The following is a 14,530-nucleotide window of genomic DNA, read 5'->3' on the forward strand; positions in this document are numbered from 1 at the left end:
TGGCTGTGAGGAAAACGCCTTTTCACAGATAAGGTGAACAAGAGGTGAACACGAAGAGAAGGGGGAGTCGTGGAGGGTTGTAGGTGGGGTGAGAGAGAGACAGGAAGCGCACAAGAGAGAAGGGGTGTGTGTGTGTGGGGGGGGATCTTAACAGAGAGAGGGTAGACGGTGTCTCTGGCCCCCGAGGGATTGCAGTGCTAGACAGATAGAAGGTTCCCCACTCGTGCAGTACATTCAGAAACCAGCACATCTCTGGAACTGGTTCCATTCTGGTTTGGAGTCTATGGACTATGTTACTGGGTCTGATTAGTTACAAGCAAATGTCAGTGTGACATATTACCCTTCAGTTTCGGGGGGTGTGTGTGCGTGTGTGTGTGTGTGTAGATTCCTAGACTTTGGCCTATTTCTTTCATAGCTCCATTTAACCCTTTTACTGGCAACAAATGAGACTGAGAATGGCATGGTTTGAAAGAACAAATTAAAACTGAAACTAAGTTACGTGGTACAAATCTTGTTTCAAGTTTTTATTAATTCCTTACCTACTCTACCCTTTCTAATAATAAGGCTTTAAAATAATAAATTTGCCTCCCTCCACCTCCCAGGGGAATCTAACCACCCCAAAGCTAGAGCCCACTCGGCCCAATCCTACCCCTCAGAAGGCCAACCCCTGTCTCCCCCCGAAAGAAAACCAAATGCCTGTTGTTCTCTCTCCCCCCCAACTGAAAAAGCCACAGCCAATCAAGAGATATTCTAACTCCCCCTCCCCTACATACCATAGCCTTTGGGAGAAAGGATGTGCTAGAATACATCAATCAAGCAAACAAACATTAAAATAAATACACAATTAAACAGCAAAACAAAATACATTTTGTCACATCCCCCCCCCCCCCGGCTTTCTTTTAAAATGAGAGGCAGAACCAAGTTCTGTACCGAATGTCCTTTTCCTTAGAGTCTGGAAGGAATGATTGGCATTGACCATAGTCTATTTGCAATAATAGTAATGAGTCCATTGTCCATTTGTATTGCTTCAAAGTCCAACTTACATGGATCTTCTGGTTGATGATACAGGAAAACCTGGAAAAACAATAGCAACAACAACCCAAAATACAAATCAATCAAGGAGAAGACGAGGATGAAACTTTTGAAAAGCAAATCGCCAATGTTTCAAGGAAGCAAGATGTAGTAGAAATGGAGGACTTCAATTTCCCCAATATTTGTTGGGAGACAAATTCTGCAAAACATGGCCCCTCTAAGAGATTCCTGACATACGTTGCTGATAAATTCCTCCTACAGAAAGTAGAGGAAGAAACTAGAGGATCAGCTATCCTTGACTTCATCCTAACCAACAGAGATGACTTAGTGGATAAAGTAGCAGTTACAGGAACTCTGGGGGAAAGTGACCATGTTATACTTGAGTTCTCGGTTCTAAAAGAAGCAAAAGCTGGGTTTAGCCAAACACGTAGCCTGGATTTTAGGAAAGCCAATTTTAATAAACTCAGAACAATGATCAGTAAGGTCCCATGGCAAGCGATTCTAATAAGAAAAGGCATCCAAGATGGGTGGGAGTTTTTTAAAAAGGAAATTCTAAAGCACAATTACAAACAATTCCAACAAGAAGAAAAGGTGGAAGACAACAGAAGAAGCCAGTGTGGCTTCACAAAAAGCTTAGAGATGACCTGAAAACAAAAAAGGACACATATAGGAAGTGGAAGGAAGGCCAAGCGACAAAGGAAGCGTACAGGCAGGTAGCACAGAATTGCAGGGATGGCGTCAGGAAGGCTAAAGCTGAGAACGAGCTGAGGTTAGTGGGGGATGCTAAAAGCAACGTAAGGGTTCTTCAGACACGTGTATAGTAAAAAACAGAGAAAAGACGGGGTGGCTTAACTATTAAATGAGGATGGCAAAATGATAACAGATGACAAAGAAAAGGCAGAAGTGCTCAGTTCCTACTCTGGCTCAGTCTTCTCAGTCTATGAGGCCCCTGGCAAAGGCGAAGTACAGGGCTGAAGAGGCAGGATTGCAGCTTGAGATTGATGGGCATATGGTCAAGGAACACCGAATGACTTTGAATTCAAATCTCCAGGGCCAGATGAACTGCATCCTAGGGTCATAAAGGAACTGGCAGAAGAGCTCGCAGAACCATTGTCTATTATTATGTGAAATCATGGAGGACGGGTGAAGTGCCAGATGACTGGAGTAGGGCTAATGTTGTCCCAATCTTCAAAAAGGGCAAAAAGGAGGAATCTGGAAACTACAGACCAGTCAGTCTGACATCCATCCCTGGGAAAATTCTGGAGCAGATGATAAAGCAATCCATCAAATGATTGAGAACAAATGATACTGCCAAGCGGAGCTATGAAGAAATCGCATCAGACTTTGAAGCTTTGGGAAGGAAACTCAAGAACTTTAGGGCCCAGATAGTTTTCTCATCCATCCTTCCAGTAGTTAGAAGAGGGATAGAAAGGGAACGAAAAATACTCGGGGTGAATGACTGGCTACGAAAGTGGTGCCGACGAGAGAGATTTGGATTCTGGGACCACGGGCTATACTTCCTGGAAGATGGGCTGTTGGCAAGGGATGGGTTGCACCTCACAAAGGATGGGAAGAATGTGTTTGGCCACAGCATGAAGAACTTCATCAGGAGGGCTTTAAACTGAATCCTACGGGGAAGGGAGATGTAATGTTGGGGGTAACAATGGTACAACTGAGACTTGGTGGAATGGCTCTCATGACTGGAATACAGCAATTGAAGGATTTAACTTGTTCAAAAAGAACAGGAGGAACAGAAAGGGAGGTGGGGTTGCACTGTATGTGAAAAATACATATCTCTGCACAGAAATACAGGAGGATGAGCTTGGTAGCCCCGCCGAAAGCATCTGGATCAAAATAAATGGAGCAAAGAATAAAAGGAACCTGGTGGTCACAGTCTACTACCGGCCACCCAACCAAGGAGAAGACAAGGATGAAACTTGTGAAAAGCAAATAGCCAATGTTTTAAGGAAGCATGGTGTAGTAATAATGGGGGACTTCAATTTCCCCGATATTGTTGGGAGACAAATTCGGCAAAACATGGCCCCTCCAGGAAATTTCTGACTTGTGTGGCAGATAACTTCCTCCTACAGAAAGTAGAGGAAGGAACTAGAGGATCGGCTATCCTTGACTTGATCCTAACCAACAGAGATGACTTAGTGAATAAAGTAGCAGTTATAGGAACTCTGGGGGAAAGCGACCGTGTTATACTTGAGTTCTTGGTTCTAAGGGAAGCAAAAGCCGAAGGTAATCAAACGCGCACCCTGGATTTTAGGAAAGCTGATTTTAATCAACTCAGAACGATGATCAGTAAGGTCCCATGGCAAGCGATGCTAACGAGAAAAGGAGTCCAAGATGGGTGGGAGCTTTTAAAAAAGGAAATTCTCAAGGCACAATCACAAACCATTCCAACAAGAAGAAAAGGTGGAAGACAACAGAAGAAGCCAATGTGGCTTCACAAAAAGCTTAGGGATGACCAGAAAACAAAAAAGGACATATATAGGAAGTGGAAAGAAGGCCAAGTAACAAAGGAAGAGTACAGAATTGCAGGGATGGCGTCAGGAAGGCTAAAACTGAGAACGAGCTGAGGTTAGCAAGGGATGCTAAAAACAACAAAAAGGCTTTCTTCAGCTACGTGCATAGTAAAAGGCAGAAGAGAGAAATGGTTGTTCAACTACTAAATAAGGATGGCAAAATGATAACAGATGACAAAGAAAAGGCAGAGGTGCTCAATTCCTACTCTGGCTCAGTCTTCTCCCAAAAGAGGGGCTATGACCCCCCTGGCAAAGGCGAAGTACAGGCTGAAGGGGCAGGATTGCAGCTTGAGATCGATAGGCACATGGTGAAGGAACACCGAATGACTTTGAATGAGTTCAAATCTCCAGGGCCAGATGAACTGGATCCTAGAGTAATAAAGGAACTGGCAGAAGAACTCTCAGAACTGCTGTCTATTCTCTTTGAGAAATCATGGAAGACGGGTGAAGTGCCAGATGACTGGAGGAAGGCTAATGTTGTCTCTGTCTTCAAAAAGGGTAAAAAGGAGGAACCTGGGAACTACAGACCAGTCAGTCTGACATAATTTCCTGGGAAAATTCTGGAGCAGATGATAAAGCAATCCATCTGGAAGCACCTTGAAAACAATGCCGTGATTACTCGAAGCCAACATGGATTTGTCAAAAACAAGTCCTGCCAGACAAATCTGATCTCATTTTTTGATCAAGTAACCTACCTTGTAGACCGTGGGAATGCTGTAGACATCATATACCGTGACTTCAGTAAAGCTTTCGACAAAGCGCCCCATGATCTCCTGATGAACAAACTAGCTCCAAGTGGGCTAGATGAAACAACGATCCGATGGATCCACAGTTGGCTACAGAATTGGACTCAAAGAGTGCTGATCAATGGGACCTTCTCAAACTGGGGAGAGGTAACGAGTGGGGTACCGCAGGGCTCAGTCCTGGGCCCAGTGCTCTTCAGCATTGTTATTAATGACTTGGAGGAGGTGGTGCAGGGAATGCTGATCAAATTTGCAGATGACACAAAATTGGGCGGGATAGCTAATACTTTGGAAGACAGAAACAAAATTCAAAGTGATCTGGATAGACTGGAGCGCTGGGCAGAAAACAACAGAATGACATTGAATAGGGATCAATGCCAAGTTCTGCCCCTAGGAAAAAGAAACCAAATGCACATTTACAAGATGGGGGATCCTTGGCTCAACAACACTACAAGCGAGAAAGTTCTTGGAATTGTTGTCGATCACAAGCTGAATATGAGCCAACAATGTGATGTGGCTGCAAAAAAGGCAAATGCTCTGGAGTACTGTGTCCAGTTCTGGGCACCACACTTGAAGAAGGATGTAGACAAGCTGGAGAGGGTTCAGAGGAGGGCAACAAAGATGATCAGGGGACTGGAAACAAAGCCCTATGAGGAGAGACTGAAAGAACTGGGCCTGTTTAGCCCTGAAAAGACTGAGGCACTCTTACAATAGCGCTCTTCGAGTACTTGAAAGGTTGTCACAGAGAGGAAGACGAGGATCTCTTCTTGATCATCCCAGAGTGCACAGAATAATGGGCTCAAGTTACAGGAAGCCAGATTCCGGCTGAACATCAGGAAAAACTTCCTGACTGTTAGAGCAATATGACAATGGAACCAATTCCCTAGGGAGGCGGTGGGCTCTCCCATACTGGAGGCATTCAAGATGAGGCTGGACAGCCCTCTGTCAGGGATGCTCTGACTTGGATTCCTGCATTGAGCAGGGGGTTGAACTCGATGGCCTTGTAGGCCCCTTCCAACCCTTCTATTCTATGATTCTACTATTCTATGATTCTGTGATCTGTAAGCACCTTGAAAACAATGTCATGATGACTCGAAGCCAACATGGATTTGTCAAGAACAAATCCCGCCAGACGAATCTGATCTCATTTTTTGATCAAGTAACCTCCGTTGTAGACGGTGGGAATGCTGTAGACATCATATACCTCGACTTCAGCAAAGCTTTCGACAAAGTGCCCCATGATCTCCTGATGAGCAAACTAGCTCAAAGTGGGCCAGATGGAACAACGATCCGGTGGATCCACAGTTGGCTACAGAATCGGACTCAAAGAGTGCTTATCAATGGGACCTTCTCAAACTGGGGAGAGGTAACGAGCTGGGTACCGCAGGGCTCAGTCCTGGGCCCAGTGCTCTTCAACATTGTTATTAATGACTTGGAGGAGGAGGTGCAGGGAACGCTGATCAAATGTGCAGATGACAAAATTGGGCGGGATAGCTAATACCTTGGAAGGCAGAAACAAAATTCAAAGTGATCTGGATAGACTGGAGCGCTGGGTAGAAAACAACAGAATGAACTTTAATGGGGATAAATGCCAAGTTCTGCATCTAGGGGGGAAAAACCAAATGCACACTTACAAGATAGGGGATACTTAGCTCAACAACACTACAGGCGAGAAAGATCTTGGAATTTATTTATTATTTATTATTATTGCATTTATATCCCGCCTTTTTTCCTCTTGCAAGGAACCCAAGGTGGCTTACATTATCCTCCTCCTCTCCATTGTATCCTCACAACAACAACCCTGTGAGGTAGGTTGGGCTGAGAGTCTGTGACTGGCCCAAAGTCACCCAGTGAGCTTCCATGGCCAAGCAGGGACTAGAACCCGGATCTCCCGGCTCCCAGTCCGTCACTCTCGCCACTACACTACACTGTAGTGTAGATTGTACTACATTGTGGTAGATGAGAGCCAGCGCGGTGTAGTGGTGAGAGTGCTGGACTGGGAGCCGGGAGATCCAGGTTCTATTCCTCACTCAGCCATGGAAGCTCACTGGGTGACTTTGGGCCAGTTACAGACTCTCAGCCCAACCTACCTCATAGGGTTGTTGTGAGGATAAAATGGAGAGGAGGAGAATGTAAGCCGCCTTGGGTTCCTTGCAAGAGAAAAGAAGGCAATAAATGCAATAAATAAATAAAAGATCCCAAGCTGAATAAGAGCCAACAATGTGATGTGGCTGCAAAAAAGGCAAATGCAGCCCCTATAGAGATGACTGAGCCTGCCAAAGTTCAGACAGTTAGGTCTAGTGCCTTTTGTGCTAGCTACAGGAATAATTTGCTTTTTCCAAGAAAATCTGTCAAAGTAAAGAGCTATAATTTTTTTGTGCTTCCACATAAATTTATGGAGTTTGGGGGCCGAGCAGGCCCCATGGAGCTGACTGAACCTACCAAATTTCAGACAGTTAGGTCCAGTGGCTTTTGCGCTAGCCATGCATAAAGTTTCCTTTTCTCAAAGTCTAAAACAAAAAGTAAAAACTGTCAAGCCACCCAGGGGATTAGGGATCCTAATCAGAAGGTGTTTAAGGTACCCATTAGGAAGTCACTATCCCTAATCTCTGGTGTAGGGTTTTTTTGAGGTGCAAAATACCTCTCTCCTCCTACTTTTCTTTTCTGCTCTTACATGCCCACTGTTGGGAGCTTGTCTGCAGTGAAATTTTGAAGAGGGAGAAGGACGGGAAGAAAGAGCTCTATGTGAAATAGCATCTGACTTCACTGCCCCAAACTGGAACCCTTGGTTTTTGCAGAAGTTTAGTAGCTTCAGTCCAGCAAAGGATCCAGTCAGCCTACACAAACTTTTCTCCCCTCCACTTTAATTTCTCCTAAATAGCTGTAGAACTCAAATAATCCCAAGGAGAGGGTTAGGACCATGTGGCATCATGACTGAGAAACTGCTGGGGCTTTTAAATAGGCTCTGGAGTTTTAAAAAAGCTAGAAAAAGCCCTCAGCCACCTCACCTCATAAAGTTCATCTAAGTACGTGCAATCCTTGCAAACCCTGCACAGCCTCCTAAATTCCTCTGAAGTACTACCTCTCTGAAAGGAGCCACTTGGCTTAGGGGATTCTCTCTACACCCCCACGCACATTTCCAAGCACCATTCTTCTTTTCTTCTGCCCTCCCCTATCCTGTTCTTTCCTTCTCTTCTTTATTCCTCCCAGAGCATAGCTTGGGGAATTCTTCAAGAGAATTCTCTTTGGCGGGCAGCAGAAGTTCTGAACCGTATTGGACTTTGTACAAAGAGAGAAGAGGGTTGGTTTTTCTCCTTCTCCTCACTCAAGTCTTTGAGAAGAGTGGGTTGACATGGTTGCAGAGAAACAAATCTGGGGCTGTTTTGTCTGTCAGTTGCCATTACCCAGCTATAGGAAGGGCTGCAGCTCGGTGGCAGAGCACATGCTAGGCATGCAGAGGTCCCAGGTTCGATCCCCAGCATCTCCAGGTAGGGCTGGGAAGGAATCCTGCCTGAAACTCTGGAGAGCTGCTGCTGCCAGTCAGTGTCAACAATTCCGGGCTACATGGACCCAGGGTCTGACTCGGTACAAGGCAGCTTCCTATGTTCCTGTGAACAGAAAGCTTTAATTTAAGAAATAGGCATTTTGGGTTTGTTTTTTAAGCAGAGGGCAGATAAAAACTGCTCATTTATGCAATCCTATGTACGCCTACTCAGAAGCCCCATTCTGTTCAGTGAGGCTTACCCTCAGGAAAGTGTGCGCTGGATTCCAGCACAAGTTACTTTTCCAGGGAGGTTTGCACCCTGATGTTCTGCATGTTTACTCAGAAATAAGTCCTGAGTTGTGAGCATGGTACTGCAAGCTTAATAGTGCCTAGCGGGATGTTTTCCAAAATGTTGAATTGGGGTCTGAGTTGAAGGGGGGGGGGGTCAGTGCACACTTCTTATGTATGTAATCTATACACACACGCAAGCACACTGCATGCACACACACACACTTATTAGATATGTGCTTAGACTCGTGTGTGTGAGTATATGCAAATTTGTCTTATGGGCCTGTGCCCTGGATGTTTTAAGAACCTAGCAATGCCCCTGGACCTGGGAGATCCAGATTCCAGTCCCCACTTGGCCATAGAAGCTCACTGGGTGACTTTGGGCCAGTCACAGAGGGTTGTTGTTGTGAGGATAAAATGGAGAGGAGGAGGACCATGTAAGCCGCCTTGGTTTCCTCGCAAGAGGAAAAAGGTGGGATATAAATGCAATAAATAAATAAAATAACTGAGTTCCTGAAAGGACAAGTGCACTTTCCACTGCACCTCTAGGCCGGTGCTTCCCTCCGCTGCCGTGGCAACACTGCTATCCTCCCCCTGGCCTCAACCACTGCGCGGTCTCAGGCCTCATAATATCGTCCTCAACCCTTTTCTTTCTGGTGACAATACAGATGTCTTTCCCAGAGCCCATTGCATCTCTTCCCAAAATAACTGACTCTTGACGGAGAAGGATTAATACCCACAGAAAAAACACCTTCATTTCCTCTCCGTTTAATATTCACTTCCATGAGAGGGATTTTGGTTATTTTTCCTCTCACATCTTTGATGGAGAGTGTGCCTTGAGAGACCATTGTCTCTTTATCCACCGTATCACCACGTATGAGGGAGATGTCCCCACCTGTATCTAGTAATGCTAAATACCTTCTCCCATTCACAGTGACTGTTTCCTTCAAATTATTATCAAGGCCTTGTACATTCTGCCATCGGTAGACATGGCATTGTAAAGCAGGCCAGTCTTCCTTGGGTGATCCCGCATGCAGATGGCTGCCTTACATTGGCTGCCTGAGGATTTGATTCCCCGGCCCTAGGGCAGTGCCAGCTGAGGTGCCCCACCTGTCCACATGGGTAACACGTCTTATCGGTGTACCCAAATGGCTTACCTGAAGATTTTACCTCAGAATTTGGTGGAGTGTTCTGAGCTTTACTTTTGTCAACAAGCTTTTTGAATTCAGGGGCTGGTTTAATGGGAAATCTATTACTGGGTTCTTTTCCTCTCCTTTTTTTAAAATATTTTTTTATTTAAAAAAAAAGAAAAACAAAACACAACAACAACATAAACACACAATACACATACACTAACACATCTCTTACAATTGTAAGGTATCTACCTTTGGCTCCCCTTACACAACAAATGCTTATTATTATTCTCTAGTTCTTATCTTAGTTGTATATCATACATTGAGTTCACAGATATTACCTCATTTCTCGCCTAATTTTAACAACAACAACAACAACAATGAAAAGAGAACCATCTCAGAGTTCAAAATCCACATACATAGATATCATTTTTCTCTATTTCTTGTACAAATTCTATAAAAGGTTTCCAATCTAACATAAATTTAGTTGTTGATCCTTCTTTAATTATAATAGTAAGTTTTGCCATCTCTGCCAGCTGCATCATTTTCATGATCCACTTGCTCACAGTTGGTATGGTTTCATTCTTCCACTTTTGTGCATACAGTAACCTTGCAGCCATTGTCATGTAGAGAAAGAGGGTTCCCCCCTTCTCTTTTACGTGTTTATCTGTGAGTCCCAATAAAAAAGTTTCTGGCTTTAATTCTATAGTAGTCTTTAATATTCTTTGAGCTAAAGACTGTATTCATTTCCAAAATGTTTTAGCTTTTTAACAAGTCCACCATAAATGATAAAACGTTCCCTCTTGATCTTCACATTTCCAACATTTTCCAGAAACACCTTTATACATTTTAGACAATTTAAACGGTGACATATACCATCTATACATCATCTTATAAAAATTCTCTTTAAGACTTGTACATAAAGTAAATTTTAAACCTTTCCCCACATACTTTCCCACTCTTCCATTGATATATTATGACCAACATTTTGTGCCCATTTGATCATACAATCTTTTACTTGTTCATCCTCTGTCTCATACCATAACAGTAATTTATACAGTTTAGCAATAACATGTTCATCATTTGTACACAGTGCTGTTTCAAACTCAGATTCTGTTTATTTATTATTTATTTATTGCATTTATACCCCGCCTTTCTCCCTCTTGCAAGGAACTCAAGGTGGCTTACATTATCCTCCTCCTCACCGTTGTATCCTCACAACAACAACCCTGTGAGGTAGGTTGGGCTGAGAGTCTGTGACTGGCCCAAAGTCACCCAGTGAGCTTCCATGGCCAAGTGGGGACTAGAACCCGGATCTCCCGGCTCCCAGTCCGTCACTGTCACCACTACACTACACTGGCTCCATTTGTTCAAATCCACCATTTTTCTCATCTATTTTAAACCTTTCTTTAATTTGCAAATATGAAAACCACTGACATACATGACCTCCTTCCAATAAGCTTTCCCTTGATTTTAACTTACATTCCCCTTGTGACAGTTCCAGTAAATCGTTATATCTTATCCATTTATGCGTGCTATCAAATTCTATGCATTGCTTCTTGTGAAGATATCCAACGTGGTATTTTTTGATAGAACCTTAATTTATATTTATTCCAAATTCTTAATACAGCCCTTATGTAGTGATTTTTAAAATCTACATTCACTTTTGCTTTATCATACCACAAATAATCATGCCACCTGTATCTCAATTCATGTCCTTCTAGTTCTAAAAGTCTTCTATTTTTCAACGTCACCCATTCCTTCATCCACATCAAGCAGCAGGCAGAAAAATAGGTTTTAAAATCTGGTAATCCCAAGCCACCTCTTTCCTTTGCATCTTGTAAAATTTTTATTTTAACTCTTCGGTTTTTTGCTTGCCATATAAACTTCATTATATCTCTCTACCACTGCTTAAAAGGTAAATCAGATGTAATAATGGGTATCATTTGAAACAAAAATAACATTCATTTTGATCGTTGCAATTCTTCCCAAAAGTGAAAGTTGTAATTTTTCCCATTTTAATAGGTCTTGTTTAATTTCATTCCACACTTTAACATAGTTATTTTGAAAAAGCATACAATTCATATTTGTCAAAAGGACTCCCAAATATTTTACTTTCTTTTCAATTTGGAAGCCAGTCTTATCCATCAACTTTTTTTTTCTTGAACATTCATATTCTTTGTTAAAATTTTTGTTTTCTGTTTATTAACTTTGAACCCTGCCACTGCTCCAAATTCTTTTAATTTTTTCATTAAAATTTCAATTCCCTTTAAGGGTTCTTCCAACATAAACACCAAGTCATCGGCAAAAGCCCTCAGCTTATATTTCTCCTTTTTAATCTTTATTCCTGTAATTCGATTATCTTGTCTTACGGTTCTTTTCCAAATCTCCCATAAATTGTTCCACCCCTATTAGCCACAAATTGATCTGCTAATGAAGCAGCTTCCTTGAGACTGTCTGGTTTTCTGTCACTGACCAAAATTCTTTATTTGGAAGGTTGCTGAAACAAGAATTGTTTGAGAAGAATTATTTATCTTAATTCTTCGTTAGTTGCGGCTTTTACACTTTGCATCCACCGCTCAAACATATCTGTCAGTTTATACAAATACTCTGTAAAAGACTTTGAGGAACTGACAGGGCTATTTTTTAACCTTTTATGGAAAAATTCTGGCCCGAAACAAAACCGTTGATAAACTGTATATTTATAGGTGCCATAATCTGCTGGTTCCTCATATGCGAAACTAGTGTACACCTCGGAGAGCTCTGCTTTGATAAGCCTTGGTAAAACTTCCCAAAACCAGCTGTATCAATCTGCCATAACTTAGCTGATTTTTCAAATGTTGTAAAAAAACACTTGAGTATCCCCACCTACTTCATAGGTTGAGAAATCCTTCGGTGTAACTTCAGGGGGTTTATTTTCCTCCCTATCTTTTCTTTGCTGTTCATCTGTGTGTTTAAATCTTTCTAACTGTATATGTCCAGTTCCAAAGCCCTATCTTTTTCTCTTCGAATTGTTGGAATCCTCTATCCTTTCCTCTTTCTTTAATTCTCCCCAATTCCAGAACTTTTTTTTTTGTAATTTTAAAAGCTCTATTTCTCTTATCCTTTTTTCTTTGTAACATCTCAGCCTGCCATTTCTCACACTGAAAGGATAAAAATTCAGGACTGTGAGAGGGCATTATTTCTGCTGATACCTCACCAGCACCACTACATTGTGGATGATTAACAAAATTTTAGTTCATCCACAGTCTTTCCCTCAAAGGGGATTCCCTGGCACTGTTCCACTAAAGCCTCTTTCCGCATAGCAAGGTTTCCGTCTTTGTGAGGTAACTGTAAAAAGTGTCAAATTTCAACCCACTTGCTTCACACACTGAAATACTTTTTCTCTATGGGGTTTTCTTTTATTCTCATTTTCTGTTTTGTGTGTATTACTACCGATCCCACAGTTTTAGACACGGATCACACACCTTTAAACATGCATGCCACACTTTTAAACACGGATTGCACCGCTGAGCACCTTCTCAGCCTTCCCCCACCCGTGATTATTATAACATCACCACTGCTCATAAATATTTTGACAACACCAAGTACTGATTCTGGCTCCAGAACCTCAGTACCTCTGTATTCTCTCACCCTCTTCCTTGAGGTAATACCTTAGGGTGAGTGTGTGCGGAAGGAATACATCAACTATAACCTAAGTAACCGCTTTATTAGGATGTTGCCACCACTCTCCTCCTCGTGAGGAGAGAACCTTCAGTTTTGGGGTGTGTGTGTGGGTGTAGATTCCTAGACTTTGGCCTATTTCTTTCATAGTTCCATTACTGGTAACAAATGATACCGAGAACGGCGTGGTTTGAGAGAAGAAATTAAAAATGAAACTCTATTTACATGGTATAAGATGTTTCAATGCAGTTTGAGTCTTATGTGGTACAATTCTTGTTTCAAGTTTTTATTAATTCCTTACCTACTCTACCCTTTCTAATAATAAGGCTTTAAAATAATAAATTTGCCTCCCTCCACCTCCCAGGGGAATCTAACCACCCCAAAGCTAGAGCCCACTCACCCTAATCCTACCCCTCAGAAGGCCAACCCCTTGTCTCCCTGCCAAAGAAAACCACGTGTTTCCTGCCCTACCTGGAGATGTCAGGGGTTTGAACCTGCAACCTTCTGCATTCAAAGAATATGCTCTACCACTGAACTGAGTCTTTTAAAACAAAGGTTAAGACTCCAGTCCTCATGGTTCTGAAAAAGAGCCCATTTAAGCTGCCATACCAGGTCAGACTCTTGGTCCATCCAGCCCAGTATTGTCAACATCTTAAATTTAAATCTGAGCATCTACCCCTGCTTGCCATAGCCTTAAGGAGAAAGGATATGTTAGAACACATCAATCAAGCAAATAAACACCAAAGTATACAATTAAACAATAAAACAAAATGCCATTTTGTCACAGTCAGCCACAAACCACAGGCACCATGAAATAAACACAGAGTCCTGAAGCACCTTAAAGGCTAACAAACATGTCATGGCTGCTTCTCTCTGTGTCTGTGCTTGCCGAGCGGGCTGGATTTGGCCCTGGCCCTCAGGCCGAACACCCCTGCACTAGAGCCTGCCTGCATGCCTCCTCACCGCAGCAAAGAGAGCAAGGGAGACTGTCAAGCCCTGAATGTAAATTAGAAAGAGAGGAACATGTGAAGCTGCCTTAGACCAAGTTGGAGCCCCCTTGGTCCATCGAGCCCAGTAGTGTCTGCACTGACCAACAGCAGCAGCGGCTCTCCAAGGCCCAGGCAGGATTCCTTCCTAGCCCTACCAGGAGATGCTGCTGGGGATGGACCTCCTGCATGCCCACCACCCCTCACTGGCCCTGAACACTTGACAAAGCAGACTGCAGCCCATGAAAGCTTCTTCCATGATAACACCGAACTGCAGGCTGCCCGTGAATGAAATGGAATGGCCCCCTTGCAGCTTCCGCCTTCTGCACAGCCTTGTGCTTCCCAGGCATTGAAGTACAGAAGCTGAGACAAGACCAACAAGCAGCTTTTGTCGCAGGGTTCACTTTCAAATTGGTTTTAAAATGAGTGTATGATTTGATGAACTTGCTACACTGATATCGAATGGTGTGTTTGATGTTGCCGACTGCCTTGGGAAGCCACTGAGTATATAAAGAAATAGCCTGGGCCGAAGTCCTCTTGAGCGCTCGTTGGATCCCGATGAGTTTTGCCTTTGAGGCCACCAGAGCCCTGCCTCTCCCCTTCAACACCATGCTGAGCAGGTTTACTCCAGAGTCAGGGAGGCTGACTCCCAGGCCATGGTGCATTGGGT

The 14,530-nt window shown here is 43.2% G+C and overlaps 1 protein-coding gene across 4 annotated transcripts in view; it reads left to right on the forward strand.

Annotated features, from left to right (window-relative positions):
* The window catches only part of CAMTA1 (calmodulin binding transcription activator 1), a 155,002-nt gene that overhangs the window by 92,441 nt on the left and 48,031 nt on the right, over positions 1-14,530 (forward strand). The gene's annotated exons all lie outside the window — the stretch shown is intronic.

Source organism: Heloderma suspectum, chromosome 15 (assembly GCF_057233095.1).
Source record: "Heloderma suspectum isolate Gila_16-S chromosome 15, 16-S_ref, whole genome shotgun sequence".
Lineage (NCBI taxonomy): Eukaryota > Metazoa > Chordata > Lepidosauria > Squamata > Helodermatidae > Heloderma > Heloderma suspectum.